This window comes from Chlorocebus sabaeus, chromosome 9 (assembly GCF_047675955.1).
Source record: "Chlorocebus sabaeus isolate Y175 chromosome 9, mChlSab1.0.hap1, whole genome shotgun sequence".
NCBI classification, from domain to species: domain Eukaryota; kingdom Metazoa; phylum Chordata; class Mammalia; order Primates; family Cercopithecidae; genus Chlorocebus; species Chlorocebus sabaeus.
In genome coordinates, this window is record NC_132912.1 from 16,272,380 (window position 1) to 16,296,591 (window position 24,212).

Consider the following 24,212-nt stretch of genomic DNA (forward strand, 5'->3'; position numbering starts at 1 on the left):
AAGGAGAGAGATACACAACTCCAGTCAGATATAGTCATCTAGTTCCTTATATACGTGCTGGTTCTAGGGTACAAGAATGGTTTTGAAGACTTTATACAATTATGATTGAAAAAATAAACCTTTTATCTAAATATTAACTCACTCGATGAATATTTCTGGGGTTCCTACTTCCAGGTCCAGGGAGCCATGATAGTTGCTTATTCTTGACAAGAGTTACTTTTAAAAACTGGTAGATGTTTCAGTGTAAAAGTTTGTTACTAGTATAAATGTACAGTGGCTTTAAGGAAAGACAAAACCAATGTGAGTAGAGGGAAAAGTATATTATGCAGAAATTCTATAGCAAAATAACAGGGAAGAAATAGCAAATATGCAACAGCAGTGACAATTTCTTTCCATCAACCCCATGGCCTTCCACTAACCATTTCTTCCCTTGATTCACAGTCACCAATCCCCGCAGGGCAAGCTGATGGCTTGACCACACAAATACCTTAAGTCTAGACCTGCCATTATACCATTGAGATTCAGTACAAACGTTAAAATTATTTCTATTTCAAAATGTCACATTTACCAAGAAATAAGTTCCTGTGAAAATATTTTTGAAATGACTGAAATAGATCTTTAGGCTCCCAGATAATGTTTTTGTAGTAGTCCTACTAAGTCTTCCAGTATATTTTAAGGAGCTAAAATAATTTAGATGGAAATTGAGTAGGAAAATTTTTTTAGAAATCTCAGAGCCAAAATAATAATAATAATAGGAGTAGGTTACACGCAGAAAATGTAACCTGTCTACGTGCACAGAAACTTGTTTGAACACATCAGCTCCAAATTATTTTTTTTTCTTGGAATCAATTTGTTGACTTGCTTAGAGAAATAATTAACTCAGGGCCTTGCTTTGCTTGGGCTATAAAGCTGTGCTTTAATAATGCCTGCATGTTGAAAACTTCTACACACCCACGTGTTCTTGGTGTATACATTGTTTCTACTTTTGGTGATGTTTCCGAAGTTACAAACCAATCTTCAAGGAAAAAAGTCAAGAGTTTAAGGAACAAATGAGATGGTAAAAAATAACCACTCAATTGCTCTAAAATTTTCCTTATGTATTTCTACTTTATTATCCTTAAAAGTACACACAAACAGTCAAGACCCTTCAAATATCTGCTTTTTTTGCACTCATCCTACCCCTCATAGAACATGCTGTTGTTTTGACCCTTTCGTATATGTCCAGCTCACTGTGATAAGCTTACGTATTTTCTACTGGTTTTCCTGACATTGGTTGTGAATTCACATCAGCCCCACCACACTTGATAGGATGGTTGAGTGAGAGTCAAAAAGACAATAGGCAGTCAAGGGTCCCATCCACAACCTTGGTATCATTAGCTCATGTGTGACAGATCACACATATCCACATGGAGAAATAAAGAGGTAATGTCTGCCTGAGCTTTCTCTTTTATAGGAGGTAAACTATTTTAAAACATAGTATTACTCTTTATCATTTTTCTCTACTTTGAAATCTCTGAGACATTCTACAGTTTCTGCTGGACAAATAAAATATGCTGCTTCCAAGAACATAGACTAAACACAGATTGTGATTCTTAGCTGTCTCTCTCTCTCACCCTATTTTTACATCCCATGGTTTCTCTTTCCTCAATTCATACAATTAACAACAACAAAAAATGTAAAACATAATACCCAGTAGAAGTTTACAGTTACTTTTACAGCTTTGTTTCTTTTAAATTGTAATTCTTAGGTCAACGTCCACATTTTTCCACGTACAGTGCAAAGATGCTATCAGACAAGGCATTTTGGTGCTAATGCCAAGTGTCTCTCACATCCAGTGCAGAGCCACGTTTTTCTTTACCTTAAAAATTTTGTCAAAAATCATTTGACTGTTTACAGAAGGGTTTGTTTCTGGGCTCTCTGCCCCATTACATTGCTATGTATGTCTGTGTTATGGACAGTAACACACCATTTTGATTACTGTAGCTTTGTAATAAACTTTAAAAGTGCTAGTCCATCAACTTTTTTCTTCTTTTTCAAGATTATTGTGGCTATTTGGAGTCCCTTGGGATTCCATATGAAATTTAAGAGAGTTTTGTGTTTTTTTTGTTTTTTTTTTTTTTGGTTTTTTTTTTTTTTGGTCTTTTTTTAATCTCTAGCATTGGATTTCTGGAATTTCTATTTCTGGAATTTTTCTGCTTCTAGAATTTCAACATTATTGATATTTTGATAGTTACTGCATTATATTGACAGATTACTTGGGTCATCTTAACAATATTAAGTCTTCCAGGCCACGAACATGAAATGCCTTTCCATTCATGTCTTCAATCTCTTTCAGCAATATTTTATAGTTTTCAGTGTACAATTATTTTGTCTCCTTGGTCAAGTTAATTCCTAAGTATTTTATTGATTTGATGCTATTATAAATGGAATTTGTTTCTAAATTTCCTTTTTGAATTGTTCATTGTTTACATATAGAAATGCAGTTGATACCTGTGTATTGATTTTGAATCCTGCTACGTTGCTGAATTTATTAGCTCTAACTTTTTTTGTGGAATCTTTGGGGTTTTGTAAGATTATGTCATCTGTGAATGGAGGCCATTTTAGTTTCTTTCCACTTTGGATGTCTTTTTTTTTTCCCTCTTCTTTCGTAATTGCTTTGGCTATAACTTCCAGTGCTGTTTTTTTTTTTTTTTTTTTTTTTTTTTTTTTGTAGAATGGTACAAATGGCATCCTTTCCTAGTTCCTAAATTTAGGGGAAAATATTTAGCCTTTAATCACTGAGTATGGTACTAGCTTGTGTTTTTCACATATGTCCTTTATAACACTAAATAAGTTTCTATACCTAGTTTATTAAGTGAATTATGGAAGAGTTTAGAATTTTGTCAACTGTTATTTCTGTATCAGTTGAAACAATCATATGTTTTTTTCCCCTTTCCTTCTGTTAATGTGATGTATTACATCAACTGATTTCATATTTGAACCATCCTTGCTTTACAAACAATAAATACCACTTGGTCATTAAGTGTAATCCTTTTAATATGCTGCTGAATTCAGTTTGCTAGTATTTTGTTAAATTTATTTCTGCTATTCAGATCTGATCATTTCAATTGCCTAATCTTTGAGTTTGCTAATTCTTTATTCTGCCTTCTCAAATCTGCTTTGAATCTTTGAATTCCTCTAGTCAACTTTTTATTTCTGTTAATGTGATTTTTAGTTCCAGAATTTATGTTTGGTTTCTTTTTATAATTTTTATCTTTTTTTACTCATATTCTCATTTTGTTCATACATTAATTTTCTGATTTTCTTTAGCTCTTTGTCCACGTTTTCCTTTAGGCCTTTTGGCATATTTAAGACAATTGTTTTAAGGTCTTATCTAGTAAATCCAATACCTAGGATTCCTGAGGGACTGTTTCTGTCAGAATCAACATTTGGCTCTTTTGAATGAGTCATATTTTCCCATTTCTTTTCATGTTTTGTCATTTATTGCTGAAAACTGGGCATTTGACCATTATAATGTAGCAACTCTGGAAATTAAGTTATTATTAAGTTAAGTTATTATAAATTAAGTTCCTTCTCCAGGATTTGCTGAGGGGTTTTTCTTTTTTGTTTTCTTTGTTTTTGATTGTCAAAGGCAACAGTGATCTTCCTGTTTTGAGCCTTTTCCAGACAATTTTTGCAAAGACTGTTAGTTTTAATGTGAAGTTTTTCCTTTAGCTCATGTTAATAGTTTGACAAAGATTTCCTTCCTTGAACATCAAGAGAAAAAAAAAAGAGGAAGAGAAATAAACAGAAAGAAAATCTCTTTCAGTCTTTTCAGATTGCCTCTCTATCAGGATACTTCTTCAATATTTAGCTAGGCTTCTCTGAACCTAGGAATCAACCTGAAGTGAAAGCTTCAATTCTTCCCAGGTCTTTTCTGAGTATGCATGTTACCCTGGGCATGCACATAGCTGTATTAGTCAGGGTTCTCTAGAGGGACAAAACTAATGGAATAGATACATAGACAAGGGGGAGTTTATTAAGTATTAATTCACACAGTCACGAGGTCCCACAATATGCCATCTGCAGGCTGAGGAGCAAGGAAGCCAGTCTGAGTTTCAAAACTGAAGAACTTGGAGTCTGCTGTTCCAGGACAGGAAGCATCCAGCACAGGAGAAATATGTAGGCTGGGAGGCTCAGCCAGTCTCTTTTCACATTTTTCTGCCTGCTTATATTCTAGCCATGCTGGCAGCTGATTAGATTGTGCACACCCAGATTAAGAATGGGCCTGCCTTTCCCAGCTCACTGACTTAAATGTTAATCTCCTTTGGCAACAACCTCATACATACACCCAGGATCAATACTTTGTATCCTTCAATCCAATCAAGTTGACACTCAGCATTAACCATCACAAGTCCACCCCTTGTCAACCTGAACCCATACACATCTCCTGAGAACTTACCTAATCTTCAAATAAAGACAATAATAAAGTCATAATTACACCTAACATAATACAGTTATCCTTCGTATGACCAGAAACACACCAATCCCCAACCCAAATACTATTAAAGTTAACAATACTTAAATGCTGATATGAAGTCAATAAATCTTATGTCACATCATAAAGAAAGGAAATAAAAGGAATATATTTTCTTAGTACACGTATACACATGCACAAAAACATGTTTTTAACAAAAGAAGGAAATACAACAATTACAGTGCCCATTTCTGCAGCAGGTCACATGGTCGTAGCTGGTATTGATACCACCTTCTTCTATTACCCATTCTGTATTCCCTTTGCCTTCAGCAAGCACCTCAGCAGGTCATGGTCATTTTCCTGGTGGTGTGACCTAAACCTTCATTCCTGAAGGTTCTGGGTCATTTATAGTCCTGCCTGGATTGGGCTGTTGTAGTTTCCCACTGACTCTAATCGCAGGGCATGGTAATACTAAGAGACGGCCTAATGGATCTCCTGTAGTCCATGCATACTCTTCCTTACCTTCACGTGGAATAGTAGACTGATTTAATCTTGATAGTCTGGGTCGATTGATCACCTCAGCCAACACTGTAACTCTCTTCTTAACCTGTTGACTTAAAGGTAGGAGGAGCCCAAAGTGTCCAGGTGGCAATCTGAACTTCCAGTTTAATGGAATCATTGTTGTGTCTCCTGGTGGCAGTGTTCCTCCCTCTGGAACTAAGACCTCTAGGCCAGCAGAACGTAATGTCCCAGGAACAGGAAGCAAAAATTTTGCTAGTGGATCATGAGGGGTGATGGTGAGTGGTGCCTCTTCCACTTCCACCCCTTGCTTCCTGGACCCATGAATCCTGGCTATGGGAGAAACAGTACCATATATTTGATGCTGATTCAGAGCATACATGGCTTTATGGAGAACTGTGCCCAAGCCCTGCAAAGTATTGTCACCTAGCTGGCATTGTAATTGTGACTTCAAAAGGCCATTCCACCATTCTAGCAATCCAGCTGCTTCAGGATCATGGGGAACATGATAAGACCAGTGAATTCCATGAGCATGGGCCCACTGCCATGACTGTGGCTTCACTGATATGGCTTCTTTAGCCATAAAGTGAGTGCCTTGGTCACAGGCAATGCTGGGTGCGGTACCATGATGGTGGGTAAAGCATTCCATGAATACGTGGATGGTAGTCTTGGAAGAAGCATTGCAAGCAAGATAGGCAAACCCATATCTGGAGTAGCTGTCTATTCCAGTGATGACAAACTTCTGCCCTTTCCATGATAGAAGAGGTCTAGTATAATCAACCTACCACCAGGTAGCTAGCTGGCTGATAACCCTGAGGAATGGTGCCACATCGAGGGATCAGTGTTGTTCTCTGCTGCTGGCAAACTGGGCACTCAGCAGTGGCCATAGCCAGGTCAGCCTTGGTGAGTAGAAGTCCATGTTGCTGAGCCAATGTGTAATCTCCATCCCTGCCACTGGCCATTTTGTTCATGGGGCCATTGGATGATGACGGGGTGGCTGGGGAAAGAGGCTGAGTGGTGTCCACAGAATGGGTCATTCTATCCACTTGATTATTTAAATTCTCCTCTGCTGAGGTCACCCATTGGTGAGCGCTCACATGGGATACAAATATCTTCACAGTTTTTGATCACTCAGAGAAGTCCGTCCGCATATCTCTTCGCCAGATTTCTTTGTCATCAATTTTTGTATCATACTTCCTTGAAGTCACTGACCATCCAGCCAAACCACTGGATACAGCCCATCAATCAGCATATAATTGTACATCTTGCCATTTCTTCTTCCATGCAAAATGCACGACCAGGTGTACTGTTCAAACTTCTGCCCACTGGGAAGATTTCACTTCACGCTATCCTTCAGGGATGTCCTAGAAAGGGGCCAGGTATGGTGGCTCACACCTGTAATCCCAGCACTTTGGGAGGCTGAGGTGGGCAGATCGCAAGGTCAGGAGTTCGAGATCAGCCTGGCCAGTATGGTGAAACCCCGTCTCTACTAAAAATACAAAAATTAGCCAGTGTAGCCAGGTGTGGCTCATACCTGTAATCACAGTACTTTGGGAGGCCAAAGCAAGGCAGATCACCTGAGGTCAGGAGTTTGAGATCAGCCTGGCCAACATGGTGAAACCCTGTCTCTACTAAAAATACAAAAAGTAGCCTGGCGTGGTGGCAGGCACCTGTAGTCCCAGCTACTTGGGAGGCTGAGGCAGGAGAATCATCTGAACCTGGGAGGTGGAGGTTACAGTAAGCCGAGATCGCGCCACTGCACTCCAGCCTGGGTGACAGAGCCAGATTCCATCTCAAAAAAAAAAAAAAAGAAAAAGAAAAAAGAAAGGGGGCTGTAGTGCTGCATCTGTCCACTTTCAGGTGGTGCCTGCATATCATGCAGAACCATCTGTGAACCAGGCCCTAGTCTTCTCTTCCTGTCAACTGATAAGAGGGAACTCCCCATGAGATCACTGGTGCAGGCTGGGGAAAGAAGTCAGGATGGGAGGAGGAGTGGAAACCATGGACATGTGAGTCACTTGCTCATGTAACTTACTTGTGCCTTCAGGAGCTGCTCCAGCCTGATCATGTGTATTCCACTTCCATTTGATAATGGAATGTTGCTGTGCATGACCCACTTTATGGCTAGATGGGTTAGAAAGCACTCAGTTCATGATAGGCAGCTCATGTCACACAGTGACTTCATGACTTATAGTCAAACGTTCAGTTTCCACCAAAGCCCAGTAACAGAGCAAGAGCTGTCTCTCAAAAGGATACTAGTTATCTGCAGAAGAGGGCAGGGTCCTGCTCCAAAATCCTAGTGGCCTCTACTGTGATTCACCTATAGGGGTCTGCCAAAGGCTCCAAACAGCATTTTTATATGCCACCGACACCTCAAGCACCATTGGATCTGCTGGCTCGTATGGCCCAAGTAGCAGAGCAGCTTGCACAGTAGCCTGGACCTGTTGCAGAGCCTTCTCTTGTTCTGGACCCCACTCAAAATTGGCAGCCTTTCAGGTCACTCAATAAATGGGCTGGAGTAACACACTCAAAAGTCAAATAGGCCTACTAGGCATTGTGCCTCCATTGGTTGTGGGAGGGGCCAAATGCCAAATGCAGCATCTTATCCTTCACCTTAGAAGGAATACCTCGACTGGCCCCACTCCACTGGACCCCTAGAAATTATATTGAGGTGGGAGTTCCCAGAATTTTAGTCAGATGTATTTCCTATCCTCTGACATGCAAATGTCTCTCCAGTAAGTCCAGTGTGTTTGCTACTTCTTGCTCACTGGATCCAGTGAGCATAATGTCATCAGTGTAATGAGCCAGTGTGATTTTCTTGAAGTGAAAAGCAATCAAGGTCTTTCCAAATAAGATTATGACACCAAACCAGAGAGTTGATACATCCCTGAGGTGGGGCAGTAAAGGTATATTGCTGGCCTTGCCAGCTGAAGGCAAATTGCTTCTATTGGCCCTTATGGGCAGGAATGGGGATAAAAGGCATTTGCCAAGTCAGTGGTTGCTTACCAGGTACCAGGAGATGTGTTAATTTGCTCAAGCCATGAAACCATATCTGGTACAGCAGCTGCAATTGAAATCACCACTTGGTTAAGCTTACAATAATCCACTGTCATTCTCCAAGATCCATCTGTCTTCTGCACAGGCCAAAGGGGAAAGTTGAATGGGGATGTGGGGGGAATCAGTACCCCTGCGTCTTTCAAGTCCTTCCTGGTGGCACTAATCTCTGCAATCCCTCTAGGGATGCAATATTGTTTTTGATTTACTATTTTTCTAGGTAGAGTCAGCTCTATGGCTTCCATTTGGCCTTTCCCACCATTATAGCCCTCATCCTATCAGCCAGGGAGCCAGTGTGGGGGTTCTGCCAGCTGTGAAGTATGTCCCTGTGAATTATACATTCTGGTACTGGGGAAATGACCACATGATAAGTCCGGAGACCCACTGGACCCACTGTAAGTTGGACCTGAGTTAAAACTACATGAATTACTGTAATTCCATAAGCCCCTACTTTAACTGGAGGACCACAGTGATATTTTGGGTCCCCTAGGATCTGTTAGCTCAGAGCCAGTGTCCAGCAGTCCCTGAAAGTTCTGATCATTCCCCTTTCCTCAATGCACAGTTACCCTGGTAAAAGGCCAGAGGTCTCCTTGGGGAAGGACTGGAGAAAGATTCACTGCATAAACTGCTGGTAATATAGTGGCGTCCTTCCTCAAGGGGACCAGCCTCCCCATTCATTCAAGGAGTTTTGGGTCTGTAAACTGGCTCAAGTCTGAAAATTTAGGGGCCATGATTCTCTGTTTATATAATTCAAATTAGTCTTTTGTCCATTTGACCTGAAAGTTTCCTGCTTGTATAAATTAAGAAAGAAAGCAGTAGGCTTCGTATCAATTTCACTTCTGGGAACAGCGTGATGAATGAGCCAATGCCAGAGAGCTCTACACGAGTCAGACTATTCTGATTGCTGCTTTGCCTCTGCTGTCCATTATGGTAGCTTCACCAACCTTGCCTTTGATGGTTGAGTGCTGCCACTTGGCCCCTGCCACCTCAAGATCCAATTATTCCCATTGTATTTAAATTTTGTAGTTGAGTGACTGCAGTTTCCACTGTTAGATCTGACACACAGAGAAGAGCAAATACAGGGCTCTTCAAAGATTCAGGTGCTGCCCTGACAAATCTACTTCACAAGGCATTGGTCAAGGGTATATCTTCTGAACCCTCCCAGCTGGGATGAGTAGGTCTAAAGTGACTAATCCACTCCACTATCCCACTCTTCCTAAGTCTTTAGATCCCTTCATCTACGTTAAACCAAAGGAGATCAGGCATTTCCAGCTCGCTCACAGTGGACCATTTTTTAAATCCATATTTCAGCTAACCAAGCAAATAAACTATTAGAACCTTTTATAACTCCCAAGCTGCAGCATTAAATGCAGAGTCCCTACTTAGTGGGCCAAAATCAATAAATTTCACCTGATCCAACTCTGTGTTCCTTCCATCATCATCTCACACTCTTAATATCCATTCCCATGCCTGTTCTCCAGATTTCTGTTTACATAAATTAGAAAACTCAAGCAGTTTTTTCCTAGTGTAGTGCACCTCCTCATGGGTCACACTCCCAACCTCACCTCTAGGGGCCCGCCTGGGACTTTAGTCTAGTTATAGGTCTGGAAGCAAACAGGGGTGTTAGGGGTGGCTTCTGAGGAGAATCAACATTGTCTTGCCTGGCAACTGCCTCAGGGGAGGCCATCACTGTTGCCTCAGGCAGCACAGGATTTATCTCCTCAGACAAAGGTGGAAAGGCTGATGGCAGCATGGGTTGGGGAGGGGATGGTGCCACTACTGGGAATGGGGAAGCTGTTTCTTCTGGCAAAAAAGGTTCATCAGAATTTACAAACTCAGTGTCCCCAGCTTCATCAGGGTCCTCCCATATATCCCCATTTCAAGTTTCAGGGTCCCATTCTTTTCCAATCAATGCCCTCACTTTAACAGCAAACACCTGGAGAGGCTGTGCATGCACCTTTTGTTTCAGGTCAACCACTTGCATCATAAGAGAATGTACCTGTTTTTCCACCATTTCAGCTTTTTCTCTACAGGTGATAAAACTCTCACTCAGGGCAAAATTACCAGATTTGAAGCTCAGTATCTGCTTCTGAAGCCAAGGGATAGAATCCCTGAGTTCATCATTTTCTTTCATCGCTTTGCCCACTGAACTTAGCAGCAAACAAGCAGTTCCATTATGCTCTTCAGTTCTCCACATATGGTCAAAGATATTATGTATAGAGTCACGAAACTCCTTGTCTCTCATAAGCGATGAGTCAGGTTCAGGAGTGTCAAATGCATTTATTTTGCATAACTCTTTAAACAGTTCACATCAAGGACTATCGGTGTTCTCCATACTATGAGAAGTAGACTCCATAGGATTTTGGGGTCTAATAATATGAAGCAGTCAACTCCAGAAACCCCAAAACCAACAAAAGAACGCCATCCATAATATTCTGTTCCTCTACAACCACTCCTGGAACCAAAATCTGTATTAGTCAGAATTCTCTAGAGGGACAGAACTAATGGAAGATATATAATCCATGAGTTTACATTTTTATAAATTATACTTTAAGTTCTAGGGTACATGTACACAATGTGCAGGTTTTTTTACATAGGTATACATGTGCCATGTTGGTTGGCTGCACCCATTAACTCGTCATTTACATTAGGTATATCTCCTAATGCTACCCCTCCCCCAGCCCCCAACCCGACGACAGGCCCCAGTGTGTGCGTGATGTTCCCCACCCTGTGTCCAAGTGTTCTCATTGTTCAATTCCCACCTATGAGTGAGAACATGCAGTGTTTGGTTTTCTGTTCTTGTGATAATTTGCTCAGAATGATGGTTTCCAGCTTCATCCATATCCCTGCAAAGGATATGTACTCATCCTTTTTATGGCTGCACAGTATTCTAGGGTATATATGTGCCACATTTTCTTAATCCAGTCTATCATTGATGGACATTTGGGTTAGTTCCAAGTCTTTGCTATTGTGAATAGTGCCACAATAAACAAATGTTTGCATGTGTCTTTATAGTAGCATGATTTATAATTATTTGGGTATATACCCAGTAATGGGATCACTGGGTCAAATGGTATTTCTAGTTCCAGATCCTTGAGGAATCACCACACTGTCTTCCACAATGGTTAAACTAGTTTACAGTCCCACCAACAGTGTAAAAGTGTTCCCATTTCTCCACATCCTCTCCAGCACCTGTTGTTTCCTGACTTTTTAATGATCACCATTCTAACTGGTGTGAGATGGTATCTCATTGTGGTTTTGATGTGTATTTCTCTGATGACCAGTGATGATGAACATTTTTTCATGTGTCTGTTGGCTGCATACATATCTTCTTTGAGAAGTGTCTGTTCATATCCTTTGCCCACTTTTTGATGGTTTTTTTTTTCTTTTGTAAATTTGTTTAAGTTCTTTGTAGATTCTGGACATTAGCCCTTTGTCAGATGGGTAGATTGCAAAAATTTTCTCCCATTCTGTAGGTTGTCTGTTCACTCTGATGGTAGTTTCTTTTGCTGTGCAGAGGCTCTTTAGTTTAATTAGATCCCATTTGTCTATTTTGGCTTTTGTTGCCATTGTTTTTGATGTGTTAGTCATGAAGTCCTCGCCCATGCCTATGTCCTGAATGGTATTGCCTAGGTTTCTTCTAGGGTTTTTATGGTTTTAGGTCTAACATTTAAGTCTTTAATCCATCTTGAATTAATTTTTGTATAAGGTATAAGGAAGGGATCCTGTTTCAGTTTTCTATTTATGGCTAGCTAGTTTTCCCAGCACCATTTATTAAATAGGGAATCCTTTCCCCATTGCTTGTTTTTGTCAGGTTTGTCGAAGATCAGATGGTTGTAGATGTGTGGTGTTATTTCTGAGGGCTTTGTTCTGTTCCATTGGTCTATATCTCTGTTTTGGTACCAGTACCATACTGTTTTGGTTACTATAGACTTGTAGTATAGTTTGAAGTCAGGTAGCGTGATGCCTCCAGCTTTGTTCTTTTGCCTTAGGATTGTCTTGGCAATGTGGGCTCTTTTTTGATTCCATATGAACTTTAAAGTAGTTTTTTCCGATTCTGTGAAGAAAGTCATTGGTAGCTTGATGGTATGTCATTGAATCTATAAACTACCTTGGGCAATATGGCCATTTTCACAATATTGATTCTTCCTATCCATGAGCACGGAATGTTCTTCCATTTGTTTGTGTCCTCCTTTATTTCGTTGAGGAGTGGTTTGTAGTTCTCCTTGAAGAGGTCCTCCACATCCCTTGTAAGTTGGATTTCTAGATATTTTATTCTCTTTGTAGCAATTGTGAATGGGAGTTCACTCATGATTTGGCTCTCTGTTTGTCTGTTACTGGTATATAGGAATGCCTGTGACTTTTGCACACTGATTTTGTATCCTGAGACTGCTGAAGTTGCTTATCAGCTTAAGGAAATTTTGGGCTGAGATGCTGGGATTTTCTATATATACAATCATGTCATCTGTAAACAGGAACAATTTGACTTCCTCTTTTCCTAACTGAATACCCTTTACTTCTTTCTCTTGCCTGATTACCCTGGCCAGAACTTCCAACACTATGTTGAATAGCAGTAGTGAGAGAGGGCATCCCTGTCTCGTGCCGGTTTTCAAGGGGAATGCTTCCAGATTTTGCCCATTCAGTATGATATTGGCTGTGGGTCTGTCATAAATAGCTCTTATTATTTTGAGATCCATCCCATCGATACCTAGTTGATTGAGCGTTTTTAGCTTGAAGGGCTGTTGAATATTGTCAAAGGCCTTTTCTACATCTATTGAGATAATTATGTGGTTTTTGTCGTTGCTTCTGTTTATGTGATGGATTACATTTTTTGATTTGCATATGTTGAACCAGCCTTGCATCCCAGGGACGAAGCTGACTTGATCGTGGTGGATAAGCTTTTTGATATGCTGCTGGATTCAGTTTGCCAATATTTTATTGAGGATTTTCACCTTGATGTTCATCAGGGATATTGGTCTAAAATTCTCTTTTTTTTGTTGTGTCTCTGCCACGCTTTGGTATCAGGATGATGCTGGCCTCATAAAATGAGTTAGGTAAAATTCCCTCTTTTTCTACTGATTGGAATAGTTTCAGAAGCAATAGTACCAGCTCCTCTGTGTACCTCTGGTAGAATTCAGCTGTGAATCCGTCTGGTCCTGGACTTTTTTTTGGTTGGTAGGCTATTAATTATTGCCTCAATTTCATAGCCTGTTATTGGTCTATTCAGAGATTCAACTTCCTCCTGTTTAGCCTTGGGAGGGCATATATGTCCAGATATTTATTCGTTTCTTCTAGATTTTCTAGTTCATTTGCATAGAGATGTTTATAGTATTCTCTGATGGTAGTTTGTATTTCTGTGGGATCGGTGGTGATATCCCCTTTATCATTTTTTATTGTGTCTATTGGATTCTTCTCTCTTTTCTTCTTTATTAGTCTTGCTAGCAGTCTATCAATTTTGTTTATCTTTTTGAAAAACCAGCTCCTGGATTCAGTGATTTTTTGAAGAGATTTTGTGTCTCTATCTCCTTCAGTTCTGCTCTTAGTTATTTCTTGCCTTCTGCTAGGTTTTGAATGAGTTTGCTCTTGTTTCTCTAGTTCTTATAATTGTGATTTTAGAGTGTCGATTTTAGATCTTTCCTGCTTTCTCTTGTGGGCATTTAGTGCTATAAATTTCCCTTACACACTGCTTTAAATGTGTCTCAGAGATTCTAGTATATTTTGTCTTTGTTCTTATTGGTTTCAAAGAACCAATGCCCTTAACATTTTTTCCTTCATTTCAACCTTGGTGAATCTGACAATGATGTGTCTTGGGCTTGCTCTTCTTGAGGAATATCTTTATGATGTTCTCTGTATTTCCTAAATTTAAATATTGGCCTGTCTTTCTAGGTTGGGGAAGTTCTCCTGGATAATATCCTGAAAAGTGTTTTCCAACTTGGTTCCACTCTCCTCATCACTTTCAGGTACACCAATCAAATGTAGATTTGGTCTTTTCATATGGTCCCATATTTCTTGGAGGCTCTGTTCATTTCTTTTTACCCTTTTTTCTCTAAACTGCTTGCTTTATTTCACTAATTTGATCTTCAGTCACTGATACCCTTTCTTCCACTTGATCAAATCAGCTACTGAAGCTTGAGCATGCGTCATATAGTTCTCATGCCATGGTTTTCAGCTTGATCAGGTCATTTAAGGTCTTCTCTACACTGCTTATTGTAGTTAGCCATTCATCTAATCTTTTTTCAAGGTTTTTAGCTTCCTTGCAATGGGTTCAAACATCCTCCTTTAACTCACAGAGGTTTGTTATTACCAACCTTCTGAAGTCTACTTCTGTCAACTCATCAAAGTCATTCTCCATCCAGTTTTGTTCCATTGCTGGTAAGGAGCTGCGATCCTTTGGAGGAGAAGAGGTGCTATGGTTTTTAGAATTTTCAGCTTTTCTGCTCTGGTTTCTCCACATCTTTATGGTTTTATCTACCTTTATTCTTTAATGTTGGTGACCTACAGATGGGGTTTTGGTGTGGATGTCCTTTTTGTTGATGTTGATGCTATTCCTTTCTGTTTGTTAGTTTTCCTTCTAACAGTCAGGTCCCTCAGCTGCAGTTCTGTTGGAGTTTGCTGGAGGTCCACTCCAGACCCTGTTTGCCTTGGTATCACCAGCGGAGGCTGCAGAACAGCAAATATTGCAGCCTGATCCTTCCTCTGGAAGCTTCCACCCAGAGGGGCACCTGCCTGTGTCAATCGGCCCCTACTGGGAAGTGTCTCTCAGTTAGGCTACACGGGGGTCAGGGACCCACTTTAGGAGGCAGTCTGTTCATTCTCAAAGTTCGAACACCATGCTGGGAGAACCACTGCTCTCTTCAGAGTTGTCAGATAGGGACGTAAGTCTGCAGAAGTTTCTACTGCCTTTTGTTGACCTATGCCCTGCCCCCAGAGATGGAGTCAACAGAGGCAGCAGGCCTTGCTGAGTTGTGGTGGGCTCCACCCAGTTCAAGCTTCCCCCGCTGCTTTGCATACCTACTCAAGCCTCAGCAATGGTGAACGCCCCTGCCAGGCTGCTGCCTTGCAGGTTGATCTCAGACTACAGCGCTAGCAGTGATCAAGGCTCTGTGGACGTGGGACCCTTCAAGCCAGGTGCAGGATATAATCTCCTGGTGTGCCGTTTGCTAAACCCATTGGAAAAGCACAGTATTTAGGCGGGAGTGTTCCATTTTTCCAGGTACAGTCTGTCATGTCTTCCCTTGGCTAGGAAAGGGAAATCCCCTGACCCCTTGTGCTTCCTGGGTGAGGTGATGCCCCACCCTGCTTTGTCTCACACTTCATGGGCTGCACCCACTGTCCAACCAGTACCAATAAGATGAACCAGGTACCTCAGTTGGAAATGCAGAAAGCATCCGTCTTCTACGTTGATCACACTGGGAGCTGCAGACCGGAGCTGTTCCTATTTGGCCATCTTCTAGTATACATATTATATATATAATATATATTTTATATATCTGGGGGGAGAGGTGGGTGATATTATATATATAATTTTATATATATATATATATGTATGTACACATAAAAAGGGGAGTTTATTAAATATTAACTCACATGACCGCAAGGTCCCACAATAGGCCATCTGAAGGCTGAGGAGCAAGGAGAGCCAGTCCGAGTTTCAAAACTGAAGAACTTGGAGTCTGATGTTCGAGGGCAGGAAGCATCCAGCACGGGAGAAAGATGGAGGCTGGGAGGCTAGGCCAGTCTCTCTTTTCACATTTTTCTGCCTGCTTATATTCTAGCCATGCTGGCAACTAATTAAATTGTGCCCACCCAGATTAAGAGTGGGTCTAGTCTTTCCCCGTCCATGGCCTCAAATGTTAATCTCCTTTGGCAACACCCTCACAGACACACCCAGAATTAATACTTTGTATCCTTCAATCCAATCAAGTTGACACTCAGAATTAACCACCACAATAGTTTTTTAAATTCACCTATACAGCTTCTTTTGAATGTCCTAATTTCTCAAAATGCCTTACCCAAGCTTCTCTTCTGAGCCTTAAATGGTATATTGTATGCCTTGATCTATAACCTCTTGCCTCAGCTATCTGTTTTACCTGCAGTACCTGTTGCTTTTTTCACCTGAGTTCCAAATTAGCTAAAAAACTTAAGTGCCTTGCCTCATGGATTCAGGTATTTCGATGAGAGGTTAGAACATACATACACCACAATTTGTAAATAAGGTCTGCTCTTCTTTTTTCTGTTCAAGGGAAGGAGCTGGGAACTGCACTACTAGCTACATCAAGACAAGTAGCACTACCATGCCACAGAGACAATGGGGCCAGGGTGAATTAAAACTCTACAAAACAAGTTTACTATTTTGAAGATGGCTTTTTCTTGTTTGGGTGTTCTCTTTGCTGCTGTAAACTTTTGACTGTTTTCCAAAACTCCAACAAAGTTGGTTTTGCTATTTACTACTTGATTTTTAGTGCTTCTGTGGGATAATACAAGCTTGAAACATCACAGTTCATCATTTTGCTATTATCGCAAGCTCCTATGTCCTTTTGATAAACTCCAATTATCACTGATAGCATTGTTTTATTTTTTCACATGTTAGTCTTATCTTGAGCACTTTCTCCTTCAGACCTGGTAGCAGTGATTTCTATAATAAGCTGTGTTTCTTTTCAATGGGAAATGGTATTTAGAGAATAAAATCTGCTTCCTAGAGGGTGCTCATTTTACTGAGTTGTTATTGATTCTAGGGCATTTTTAGTAAACAGAGCTAAAAAATGTGCATTTTACAGCCATAAATATAGATCATAAGTCTATATTGATATTTCCATCTCAAAAATTTGATTACAGATTTCTAACATAACTTTCTATGATATTATTATTGTATCTCTATTCTCTTCAACTTAGTATTTTGGTTCCTAAAAATATGAACAAATTTCCTGCTTATTTTATCCTACAATAACTTCAAAGGAGAACAAAAATGATGCATTTTAAAGTCATTGGAGGTTACTATAGCAATTTTATAAACACCTAGTCAATTCCTTTTAGTTTATTTTCACTTTATAGAAATTGTCTTCTTTTATAAAAATTGTATTGAATTTTGTGAAATGTCTTTTAAAATCTATGGAGATATTTATATTTTTCTCTTTAAATCAATACTATGATAAATTATATAACTACATTTTCTTATAATGAGCTATTCTTGTAGTTCTAGAATGAACTAAAATTTTCTTTTATTATGCCGTGAATTGTTTTCACTAATATTTTATCTAATGTTTTTTATATCAGCATTTTTAAGTGAAAGTGATCTGTAAAGTTTTTTTAAATGCAGTCTGTCATGCTTCATATCAATATTAGCCTCATAAAAAGACTTGGGAATTTTCCCGTTTTTCTAAGAACCAATGATTTAACATGTAAATTATCTATATTTGTTTATTCTTCTTCAGAACCACCCTACTGTCTTAATGTCTTACCTCCATTTTCTCCCATCTTTAAAAGTTAATTACTTTTCACATTAATTGCCTTCTCATTTTCTCTTGCATTCTGAAAGCCTTTTCAATCTAGTCTGTATATCACTTGTATATTTTTAAAATCTCTGCAGTTTCTGTTTCTATGCTTCCTGGCTTCTATTATGTTTGCCTCCTCCTCTGCCTTTCTATCCCCCTCATATTTTTTCTTACCTCTTTGCTTGTGTATGTTTTGAGAAAACTAATTTTTTATTCTGTGTAAGGCTTTATCATTTTAGCTTTGATTAACTGTATCATAAAATCAAGTTTTCTTACATTTTATTAAGAACTCAGAGCAGATTTACTTTTAAAATTAATTATTTTCTTGTAGTTAATCATTTCTGAATTTATAGCCATCCTATGGATTTTTGTTTTTACCTTTTACGTTGCAGCATGATTTCATGAGCTCTATAATGATTTTTATTTATCCACCCTTAGAAGAGGAAAAGTGTTTCCAGGCTAGGGATTTGCCTACAAGCAGAGTTAATTGTTTTTCTTGTTTCCCCTCACCATCTACCAAGATTTTAGCTTGGAGGGTTTTTTTTTTTAAATGACAAACTGTTGTTACCAGTTCGTGACACAACATTTTGAGGCAGGTGGATAGGAAGCTAGAGCCCTGGATATCCTAGTCAAAAAACTTTATTTGATAAATGGAAAGCTAAACAGAATATATGTACTTACAAAAGAGTTAACTTTAACAGAAACCACAACTTACAATGAATAAATTGTATAAGCACAGCCTGTTCTACCAGCCTCATCTAGTGTCCCAAGTGATTGACGACCTGCTTGTAGTAATATCTGTTAGGCTTTCCCACTGTGATGTTACCCACACATGCTATCATCTTTGGGAGAAAGTCACTCTGCCCATCCCACATTTCAGGAGTGAGGAGTCAGGCTGCCTCTCCTTGAGGACCACTATCTCCGTGTATTATTTGGAATTACTTCACATGAGAGATTTGTCTCGCTATCCTCATTTATTTATGAATGTAATCATTAGTTGACATCAGTGTAGATTCATGGATATTTATTTTATACTTTGGATTATAAATTAATACTACTATATCTTTTTGGAATTTTTTGTTTCTTTTTGCTCATATTATTCCACCTTTGGCTATTGGGTGCTCTTTCAGTTGGCTGCTGTGTTTCTTTGACATGTCCACAGTATTGTGGATTTTTTTCTTTTTAATATTTTCTTACTTTCTGGTCCTATAAGATTCTCCAGACTCATCTTGTACACTTCCTACACCAATTCCAGAACAAGTTATTTCTTCAAGGAGCTGTAGTTCCTTTTATTGGACAATGGCATTAGAAACAAAGATCTTGGCCAGGCACGGTGGCTACCACCTGTACCCAGCACTTTGGGAGGCCAAGATGGGCAGACTGCTTGAGCCCAGATGTTCAAGACCAACCTGGGCAACACGGCAAGAACCCCAGCTCTACAAACAAAAAATAATGATAATTTTTTAAAAAATTTCAGGCATGATGGCACATACCTGTGGTCCCAGCTACTTGGGATGCTAAGGTGGGAGGATTTTTGAACCCGGGAGGCAAAGGCTGCAGTGAGCCATGTTCATGCCAATGCACTCCAGCCTGGGTGACAGAGTAAGACCCTGTCACAAAAAAAGAAAAAAAAGAAAAAAGAAAAAGAAAGAAAGAAACAGAAACTAAGATCTTAAGATCTGCATATTAGGGTATGCTTGTTACAACTGAGCCCTCAGCTGACATAACAAGGAAATATATGTGTATATTCTGACCTGCCTAGACACAAATATCTATAAATATTTTTATACATAATAATTTGTATCTATATTAAGCTAAATGTGAATTCATATTGATGCCTTCAACTCTAATCAATTATCACATGGATCATTCTAGCTTCCTCCACGAACTTACCTGTAAATTTCCACTCCTGAGGTGTCTTTTTGATACATCATTTACTCCAGGGTTATAAAAGAGTCATTTCTGGCCTCTTTCCTGATATTGCTGCCTGCCATGAATCTGCAGGAAATCACGACAGTCTGCTTGTACAGTCACTGCTCAAATCCCGAGCCCTTTGGTACAGATGATTTCAATGAAAACTGATAATTAGTTTGGAGTGAATTCTGTGTGCTCTATTTCCAGGCTTTCCAGTGGCCCACCCTTGTCTTTAGTCCCCAGAGTATGCTGACAGTAATCTCGTATTAGAAAGTACTCTGCTGATTTCTGAAATCCTGTTCTAATTTCTCAGGATAAATTGTCTCTTGGGATCTATCTGAAACCTTTGGTTGCCGGGTTAGACACCAGTGATTGTGTTACCGTCATAACCAAATGCTACCTATTTCGCATGTGTCATTAGACTTAAAGAAGAATGGAGTCAGGCTATTTTCTTCATCTACAAGTGTCCAGAAACATGTTTCCTCTGGGATGGGCCACAATAATGGAACAGGAATAGGAGAAGAGTCTTCTCTGTAATGATCGAGCTTGAAATAAGCTTAAATGAAAGGCAAATATGTGCTATTGAAATATTAGCTCATTGACCTTGGAAGTGGAAATAACAAGGTTGGACACATGCCCAGATTTATTCTGAGAAGCTACATTTGAATTTCAATGCAGTTCCTATTTAATAAAGAGAAAAATGCATGTGGAAAAAAAAATCATCCCTCCATTTTAATGTATATTATTAGTTGGAGTTCCAGCTCTTTTTCCTTTGCCTCTCTGACAGCTAATCACAGTAGCCACTGGTCTCCTACTTCCTAAATTACATTTCTCTTTTTCTCAGCCTATTGTTACTTTTGCCAGATTTCCCTCATGCTTCTCTCATGCAGCTTCTCTTGACGTCAACTATGTCTCACTGTCTGGTCTTTCTGATGAACAATGCCTTTGCTCTACTTCCTCAGAGTTAATTCTACCCTTAAAGTAAGAACCCCTTTTACATCCACCAGATGTAAGTGAGTAAGTGCTTGCCATCCTGCCACCTTGCTTAGTTTGGAAAGATATTATGCTCCCTAATCTTCTGCTTTGTTGCAACATACCATGTGGCTTTTGCTAATGTTGAAAGTAACAATGTGTTTTTAATCTAATTTACTAATGTGGAACAGCTTTCTTCTGAATCACAGTGGTGTAACCATTGACAACCGGGGCTTTGGCTCATGTTGGGTGTGAGTGTGTAGGATCAGAAAATAAAATTTTCCAGTATCTCACTCTCCCAATTTAATCCTCATCAATCTTAGTGAATTAATTAGCAAGTAGTAAAGTGATGCTATAGCGGTAAATGTTTATGAACAATTATGTGGTCTCTTTGAATGCTTTTTATCCAAAAAGACACACCATTAGGTTCAACCAGAATTTTATTGTTTCTCTCACCTTTTATATTGAATTATTTTCAACTTTGTGCACACAGAACAAGGGGTAGTTCAAACCATTCTTCTTCAAGCCTTCGATGTCACTCTGTCATTACTCCTTATTCACCTGACACTATTTTTCTTTTTTCCCTCTAGATCTATGTTCTTATGCTACATTTCAAGGGAGAGTTGCTTAATATTATTTCCAAAGTAAATACCTTCTATCTTCACTCTTTCTGACTAGCATCTATAGCATTTCTCACTCCTCTTTTCTGCTTTGAAATAAGCTCAAATGTCTCTCGGTTTGAGGGGGGAAAGCATGACCATTTTGAACTTTCCTGCTTATTCTTATTCTCCTTGTGTTCAATGCCAGTTTCTTACAACCCAGTTTTCTATTCGTCTCCATTAATTCTCTTTTTAGTAACCTGAAATATGCCTTACCACCTCATCACTAGACTGATAATATTCTTACATAGGTCACCAATGACCTTCTCAAGAGAGGAAAGAAAACCAAGATATTTGCTTAATATATGTTTACATAGACACAAACATATTCATAACAAAATAGGAAATAACTACAATTATAGTCCTCATCTCTGTAACTGATCATACAGTTGCAGCTGGTATGTATAATTATATTTTTCTACTACCCATTCCATATTTCCTTTGCCTTCAGCAAACACCTCAGCTCTCAGCTTGTCATGGTTCTTTGCCCATGGAATGACCCAACAGCTTTATTCCTGAAGGGTCTGGGCCATTAGTAGCATACCTGGGTTGGGTTAGTGTAGCTTTCCATTAACCTCAATCACAGGGGACAGTAATACTAAGGGATATCCTAAGGGATCTTCTGTATCCTAAGCATATTCTTCCTTACTTCTGTTGTAGAAGAGCAGTCCAGTTTCCCCCTTGGAATTCCAAATCAATCACCCCAGCCAACACTGTCACTCCCTTTTTAGCCTGTTGACTCAGAGGCCCGAGGAGTCCAAAGCGGCCTGCTGGCAGTCTTATCTTCCATTCCCATGAAATCAGTATTGTGTCACCTGTTGAAAGCATTCCTTGCTCTAGAATTAACACCTCTAGGTCAGCAGAGCATAAAATTGTGGGAATAGGAGCAAAAATTTTGCTAGTGAGTCACTAGGGGTAACAGTGAGTGGTGCCATTGCCATTTCTACCCCTTGATTCCTGGACCCATGAACCCTGGCTAACAGGGAAACATATCTAAGACACTGATTCAGAGCATCTTTCTGCACAATCTTGTCCCAGCCTGAAAAATATTGCCATGTAGCTGGCACTGCAAATGAGTCTTCAAAAAGTCATTCCACTGTTCTAGCAAACCAGCTGTTTCAAGAAAGTACAGAACAGAACACAGCAAGGCCAGTGAACTCCATGAGCATGAGCCCATTGCTGCATTTTTGTTTGTTTGTTTGCTACAAAGTGAGTTTCTTCATAAGAAATAATGCTGTGTATAATAACATGATGGTGGATAAGACATTTTATAAGTCCACGAATGGTAGTTTTGGGAGAAATATTGCATACAGAGAAGGCAAATTTATATGCAGAGTAAATGTCTATTTCAGTAAGGACAAAACACTGTCCCTTTCATGGTGGCAGTGGTCCAATACAATCAACCTACCCCCAGGTAGCTGCATGATCACGTTGGGGAATTCTGCCACACTGCAGGGTCTCAGTGTTGGTCTTTGCTGTTGACAGATTTGAGCCCTCAGCAGTGGCCATGGCCAAGTCAGTTTTAGTGAGTGAAAGTCTATATTGCTGAGCCCTTGCATAACCTCTGTCCCTGCAACCATGGCCCTTTGGATCATGACAGAGGTGGCTGGGGAAAGAAGCAGCAGGTATCCATAAAATGAGTCATCTGATTGACTTGATTGTTAAAATCCTTCTCTGGTGAGGTCACCCTTTGGTAAGCATTCATATGGGACACAAATATCCACGTTTTTTGCCCATTCAGAGAGGTCTAGCCACATACCTCTTCCCTAGACTTCTCTGCCACTTATTGTTCAATCATGTTTCTTTCCTAAACATCTAGCCAAACCATTGACTATTTATTGCACATGAGTTGGTATGTAATTGCTCATCCAGCCATTTCCAGCCATTTCCAAGCAAAGTGCACAAGATGCACCACCCAAATTTCTGCCCACAGGGAGGATTTCTCTTCACCACTGTCCCTAAGGATGCCCCAGAGAAGGGCTGTAGTACTGCAGCTGTCCACTTCTGTGTAGTGCCTACATATTGTGCAGAACCATCTGTAAACCAGGCTACAGTCTTCTCTTTGTCAGCTGGTCATAGGGAACTCCCCATGCATTCACAGGCTGTGAGAGAGAAGGCAGTGTAGCAGGAGTGGAACCATAGACATTTGGGCCACTTCTTCAAGCAACTTACTTGTGCTTTTGGGACCTGCTCAGACCTGACCATTTATATGTCACTTCCACTTGATGACGTGCTGCTGTGCATGCCCAACTTTATGACTTGTTGGGCCAGATAAGATACAATTTAGGTCTCATGATTCTTTGGTGCTCATGATCAAGCAGTCAGTGTTTGGCCTTCACCACAATAGCCCTCACTCTACAGGTCAAGGAAACAATGTACAGATTGCAGAATATGTTTATTCCAAGTATACATTTTGGAATTGGTGAAATAACCAATGGGTTTAGAGACCCTCTAGACCCACTGTAGGACATGCCTGAACTTAAAATCCGTTGATTACCTGATCTTTAAGAGCCCCTACTCTGATTGGAGGGTTAGAAGATGATTTGGGTCTCCTGAAACTAGTCAGTTAAGGCTTCGTAGCAGGCCAAGAGCTGTCTCTTAAAAGTATTTTTAAATCTGCAGATGATATCAGGGCCTTGCTCCCAAATCCTAGAAGTCTGTACTGCATTTCACCCAAAGGGGCCAGCCAAAGGCACCAAACAGCATCCCTACCTATGACTGACACTTTAAGCCCCATCGTATCTGTGGGATCATATGGCCCACGTGGCAGAGCAGCTGGCAGAGCAGCATGAACCTGTTGCAGAACTTTCTCTTGTTCTGGGCCCCACTCGAAACTAGCAGCTGTTTGGGTCACTTGGTAAATGGGCTGGAGCAACAGAGCCATTGAGGATTATAATGCCTCTTAAAACCAATGAGGCTCAATAGGCATTGTGTCTCTTTCTTGGTTGTAGGAGGGACCAGATGCAACAACTTATCTTTCACCTTAGAAGGAATATCTCACATGTTCCACACCACTGGACCCATACAAATTTCACTTATGTAAAAGATCACTACATTTTAATTCAGTTTACTTGCCACCCTTTGGTATGCAAATATCTTATCAATAAGTCTAGAGTAGTTGCTACTTCTTGCTAACTAGGTCCAAGC

General features: G+C 39.9%; 1 pseudogene; it reads right to left on the bottom strand.

The window, feature by feature from the left end:
- Positions 1-23,949, bottom strand: part of LOC140712453 (uncharacterized) — a 154,743-nt pseudogene extending 130,794 nt beyond the window's left edge.
- Positions 23,950-24,212: the final 263 nt, after the last annotated feature.